Source organism: Coturnix japonica, chromosome 8 (genome assembly GCF_001577835.2).
Source record: "Coturnix japonica isolate 7356 chromosome 8, Coturnix japonica 2.1, whole genome shotgun sequence".
NCBI lineage: Eukaryota > Metazoa > Chordata > Aves > Galliformes > Phasianidae > Coturnix > Coturnix japonica.
The window spans coordinates 26636755-26643098 of record NC_029523.1 but is presented as its reverse complement, the minus strand read 5'-3'; the positions used below and the strand labels follow the sequence as shown (position 1 = coordinate 26643098).

The window sequence follows — 6344 nt, the reverse complement described above, 5'->3', positions numbered from 1 at the left end:
TTTTTCCCAAGAGTCTCTTGTAGATAAAGCTGTGCAGTGTATCCTGCACACCTGTCTGCAGGGCTGCTGACCTCCTGCTGGCAGCTGGTGCTGGTCCCAGCCTGCTCAGCTGCTGCAGCCTGCGGAGCTGGTGCTCAGCGTCCTGTGAGCAGCAGATAAGGCAGGATCTTGCTGAACTCTTCTTGGGCAATTTCTCTAATGTATTAGGCACAAACAATCTTTCTTTCAGAGTCAGGTGTGTGTGTCTCATTCTAATTATTTTTTCCTCTTTAGCCCATTTCAGTTCAAGTTGTTGCCACAAGCGATAGTGATAATGTTCTCTTTCCATTGTTACCATAGAGAGGGGATCTACTATAATTATTTCTTCAATTGAGGTTTTTTTCAATGAAAGCGTTAAAATATCTGGGTGAATAATAATGGATTCATACTTCACCCAGAGGATTCATTTTCAGTCAGGGCAGAACTGCTCCTTTTACCTTGGTCCACTGCAGGACGTGTGTGCAGGGCTGGGGGGGGAACAGGTACACGAGAGAGTGCTGATACACCATGGCAGCATGCAGAGTGCTGTGTCCTCATGTGCACACAGAGCTGCAGTGCTTGCTGTCCCTATGAAGGACAGCCTTATTCCTCAGGCCAGACCTTGGCCAGCAGCACTGGCTGATCCCTTCTCCCACATCTGTCCAGAAGCACTGTGCTCTAAAACCTCTGAGAAAACAGCAGCACCATCTGCTTGTGGTTGAACCACTGCCTGGCTAAAGGTGTGATGTTGTGCTATGCAGTGCAATGTGGTTTCAGCTCTGCTGGCTGCTTACCATTGAACCAGTATTCCACAGTTCTGTTGTGATGCTTTACTCAGCTGCAGCTGAGTTGATGTACGTGAGGTGTGGTCACCTCAGACCTGATTTGAGCACTCCACTGTGCTACAAAGTGCTGTCGGCTCCAAGATGTGGTTTATTGTCCTGTTTCCAATACAATGATCCTTACAACTTTCCTGCCTCCATGCCAGCCTGTAATGCAGTTACGAGAGGGAGCAGGAAGTGGATGAAGATGAGTTGCAGCAGAGAGGAGAAGCGCATGCTGGCAAGTCAATGGAACTGCAGCTTTGTTGAGGCCACAGTCTTTTACTCTGAGTACTGACAAAGTTGAGACCTCTCCTTGGAAACTGAAGCACCACTCATCATCTCCAAAATTGCTGTGGAGCAATAGAACAGCCTATCCTCCAATGCCATCATACAGTTGGAGGGTGTCACTAGTGCAGGTTTCCATGGGTCTCCTTAGGGTCCCCAAAGTGCTCTGTCACATCTGAAGCACACGACTAGAAGATGCTGTGCTCTGCACACACATCTTGGCAGACAATGAACCAGCTGACACGGGACTTGCTGGGGTGTGGTCTGAGTCCTGCTGAGCTCAGCAGCCTGCTTGGCATAGGAGTGTGCTCCATTAAGTGCCTAGTATTTAGGAGATTGAGGCCTTTCCCTTAAAAAAAAAAAAAAAAAGAAAAAAAATTAAAAAGAATTACAAATAGAAGTATTAATGGTGCTCTATTTCCCTAGCCCTGTCTTCAATAAAAATCTAATGAAACTATGTCAAAAAGGGTAAGTAACTGTTAGATGTATAATTAAAACTTCCTATTTAATATGGGGCACTGCAAGATCAAATGAATCGAGATTTCCCCTCTGGATATATTACCTTACTGAAAGCTGTCAATACTTTTTAACTGGAAAGTCAGTAAAGATGTTTTCTTCAAAGAATGGGAAAGTTGTAAGTCACCTCAGTATCGAATATTAGCTTTAGGAGAGAGAAGTGAAGACTACAGAGAAAGGTTACTGATTGCTCCAGGGAGAGCAGGCAGTGCCTCCAGCTCTGGGTACTTCAGTGTTTGGTAGTGTTGTCCTCAGCCCTTTGTTTACAGGTTCATCACCAGCATTTCATCCTGCAACAGTTTGTGGTTAATAAAAAGACAGAGAATGTTACTGATGGCCCTTCCTATGAAAGGGTGCAAGAAAAAGGTGATTTCATCCTCCTTATCGCATCCTTAAGGAAAGAAGAAACAGGTATGGGGAGCCCTGCACAGCTGGGGATGGAAGGAGCTCCAGGAATGCTTCTGAGTTCTGCTCTGAACAGATTCCAGACAGCACAAAAGAGCAAAGCAGCTTTTAAAGTGCTGGGAAAAATAAATATTTTTAAAGGATTTCAGCATAGTTAACATAAAATATCTTAATTTATGAGTCTAATTATTACCATCATTAAAAGACTGTGATTATCATTAAAAGGCTATTATCAGAAATGAAATGCTAAAAACAAATGATATATATAAAATAGAATCATACATATTTCATAGAACATATACTGCAAAATAAGTTGTCAAGTCGCCATGGCAATGACTTTTAAGTTACCCTTTTTGATGCCTTAATGCACTGCTCTGCATATTGCGACGCCAAGTCTCTGAATGTGCCCAACACTCACGAGTTCCAACTGAGAATGAACATAACAGGGCAATTATACACCTAGCTGGCCACTTGCATGCATAAATACTGTTTAACAGTACAGGACACAACCTGCAGTTTTGCTGGTGTTCAAACTGAAGCTGGTGTAGTTCTGCCTCTGCCCCTCCCTCATGCAGGATGAGGCTGACCCAGCTCACTCTACTTCCCACCAACCTGCAGGGCCTGTGAGGACGGGGTACTGCTGACACAACAGCAAGAACAGCTCATCTTCTTAACACCTGCTGGTTAGCATTCCATGGTTCCGTGCCTCACAAGCATAACTTTCAATATTGGGTCCTCCATCCAGTTCCCAGTACAAAGCATTTAAGCTTCAAAGGTACGTGCCTGGATCTCACAAATCACAGATGTATTTAAGACCTTGATTGCTTGTGCTTCTATGTACCCACTAATGAAGAAAGCCTTCAGAATGTAATTAAGGCAATATTAGTCTTTTCATTTTAATTAAATTTGAGGCTACAATAGGTAGGAATAGTTTTATTGTAGACTATGGGGCTCCTCTAGATTGTGTTTCTGAGAAGGATGTCTGGCTGTAAAAGCTTTAGAAAAAGAAAGGGGGGGACTCCTGAGCGATGTTTGTGCACTTAAATATCTTAATATCTTTATAGATATTCTCTTCCTTATTCATTTCATGAGTATTGTCCAACTTTTGTGCCAAAAAGCTGATAAATGTAAAATCCAACTGAGATTAAAATCAATTCTGTTTTGTGGTGCAGAAGAGAAGAGGTTTTATGTATCCAATCTTAGGAAAGCAGAAGAGTTGTCTGTGTGGAGGGCGCTGAAGTCTCATGAACTCTCATTGCCTAGAATGGAAGCAAGCCCTCAGGTTGCAGAGAGCATTTGGTCACAATCCCTTCCCTGAAGTAGAGAAGCCTGGAGATGCAGTTATCCAGGTGAATTTCTTCCTGATGATGTGGAACTTCTGGTAAACAACCTCTCCTCTGTCACACTTTGCTCTCTGACTTTCCTTCTTTCCTGCCCTGCTGTGCTCTGGCCCCACATCAGGTCAGTGCTGAGAGATCTGTATGTGTAAACAAACATCCTTTCCTGACACCTGGAGAAGAGGCTCTGCCAGAAGTTCCTGCCTGGAACAACACATCCTGCAAAATGCCCAGAATCCTGTACCACAAAACAGCCTTAGAGATGGAGACCTGACTGCACCAAGCAGGGATTCTGTCTTTCCTTTCTCTCCCAGTATTTCAGCATGAAGCAACATAAGATTTTCCTTTTCCTTCTGTGTTTTTATTTTCCCCCACCTCCACACTCTGTTTCTAGGCACCCTTAGTTTTAAAGTAGGCCTTGTGGGGAAGTATTCCAGACTGATGTGTAGCTGAAAGGTGAAGGCACACTTGGGCTAAGCTTGTATCCTCACGCATGCATGGATTACAACATGGCCTTCTGAGACACATTCCTGCAGATCTCTGATCCTGCAAGGCTGGAGAGAAGAGGCTGGAAAAAGAGGGAAGATGTGAGGAACAGGAAGAGGTCTGGGGCTGCAAATAACAGAAGATCTGGGAAAGATTTCCAGGGGAGCTCTGAATGCTCCAGGTACATGTGATGTTTGGCACTTCACAAGTACTTTTCTTCTCTGGATCAGTGCAAGTTTTACTGCTTCAATACAAGAAGTAGGAATCCTATACATTTAAAGGGATTATCCTATGTCCAATATGATTAATATCTGATTAGATATTGATTACTGAACCAAAAAATTGGGGTAGGGGAGATAACTGCTATGTGCAGCTCTTTATGTTAATCCATTAACACATTCAGCAAGGGAGCTGACACTTATTTCCTGGTGGTCTTTGAGAACCTTCCTTCTTGCAGCCCTTACTGTATCAAATCCTCCAATTTCTTGATTAAAAAAAAAAAAAGATTCATCAAATTGCTAAAAATAAAAACATCAGGATTCACACAGTTTGTTATTTCATTGCTCTGAGGACTGCAGTAGTTTGCTCAGAATTAGCACATCTAAGAGGCAGAGAATGGAGACAAGTGTTTCTGTGTGTGAATGCAGGTGAAGGATGAGTTCAGGTGGGAGTTGAGCTGAGGGTGAAGGAAGTTATTTCAGATCATCCTTGTGTTATCTTCTCCCTGGTTACAGGCTTTCCTACAACTATAGGTGAAGGAGCATTGTGTGCACAGGAGCAGCTGTAACCACAGTGCCTGCCTACACCCAAGCAGCACACCCTATAGACAGGGCAACACTGCAAACATGTCATTACCACAATTAGGGTGCCTTCAACAAGCTTCAAGGTGACACTGCAGTCACTCAGAAATTACACAGCTGTGTTAGTGACATTCATGTCATCCTGACACAATGGTGACATTAGCATCTAATTATCTTGTAGTCAATTTAACATCAGTCACATCCTGTATATCATGTATTGTACAGCCTTGATTAACTGAATCTCCTGGGGGCATTAAAATTAGTTCAGATCACCAAGAACTCCAGTGACTGAGGAAATTTTCAATAAATTTGGTAGGTGTTGCAGGGCTGAACTTTGATGGAATGAAGGGATATAATGCCTGGGTGACTGGGATGTTCATAAAGGTGAGAAAGAACAGAAAGGAAAAGCCTGAATTCAGACAGGTACATCTGAATGGCCACCTGACTTCCAGAAGCTTCCCAGCATACCCAGACATAGTGACTGCAAAATGCAGCAGCAGCCTTGGTTGTGTGGCAGAGAAAAGCATGTGAGGATACAGGATGGAAACTGAGATAGGAGGAGGATCCTCATTATCAGCCCAGTGCAATTACAAGTGACTTAACTTAAGCTTTCTCTTCTGCTTAGGGCATCACTAACTTCTCATTAGCAGCAGCTGAAGCCAAGGTAATCATGCCATTTGTAGCAACAGGCAGATCAGTACAATGGGTAAAGCTGTTTCACCAGAGGTGTAATGGTGGAAGGACCAGTGGAATAGAGAGATGTTATAAGGGAAGAAGTTTGCTTACCCATATCAGAAGATTCCAGGGGAAAGCTCCACCAAGGAAGGGACATCCAGCCAGAGACCCTTCTCCAGGGGCAGTCAGCCCTTAAATGAGGTCTAAGAGAGATGCAGCCAGACTCCACCCCTTCCTGTCCCACAACTGAGTTGCCCTCACCTGTGCTCCCAGGGCTGACCCACTGCTTTCCCCAGGTGCTCAATCAGTGGTTCAGGCCAGAACTTAACAGTTCCTATACACCATTATTGCACAGGATGCTGAAACTTAGTTTATATGAGCAGAGGATAGGGTGACCGTTGCTATTGTTACTGAAGGTGGATCTCTCTGTTGAGGCTCTGGATATCCCACTGAGGCTGGTCAGACAATAGAAGCAAATGGCCAGTAATGCATGCCACAGAAAAAATCCAGCCCCAGTGTGGGATAGATGAATGTTCTGCACTAAATGGCCAGTTATGCAATCTTAAGACTGCACCTCTGTGAGATGCTCTTTGTCTCTGGGTGAATTTTATTGAATGATGTTGAGATCTCTGTAAAAGCATGCACATTGAAATGACACTGCTGTTATTATTATTATAAGTGCTCCTGAAGAACAAGTGATTTTCAGGGTTCTTCAAGGCTAGCAGCAGAATGCTTTCCTTTATTTAATTAGATGGCAGTTGATGTATTTCTCTCAATAACTGTTTGTTGTAAATGTCAAGTTTTCTGTTTCTTAGTTTGCCCCTTTATTTTTCTCCACAATTTCTGATTTTGATTGATCTTCACTTGCTATTAATGTCTTCTTCGTTGTTTTACTCAAAACTATTGATATCTGAATCTAATGATACTCGTGTTAGAGCTCATAACAGAAAACAAACCAAAACACGAATAGTGTTTTACATCTCACTGCTATTGAAATG

The 6344-nt window shown here is 43.2% G+C and overlaps 1 long non-coding RNA gene across 1 annotated transcript; it reads right to left on the bottom strand.

The window, feature by feature from the left end:
* Positions 1-216: 216 nt before the first annotated feature.
* Positions 217-5818, bottom strand: LOC107317782. Its single transcript, XR_004308245.1, has 3 exons — positions 5458-5818; positions 1690-3953; positions 217-1476 (listed from the first exon to the last, which is right to left on the bottom strand). It is a non-coding gene; the product is annotated as an uncharacterized LOC107317782 (long non-coding RNA).
* Positions 5819-6344: the final 526 nt, after the last annotated feature.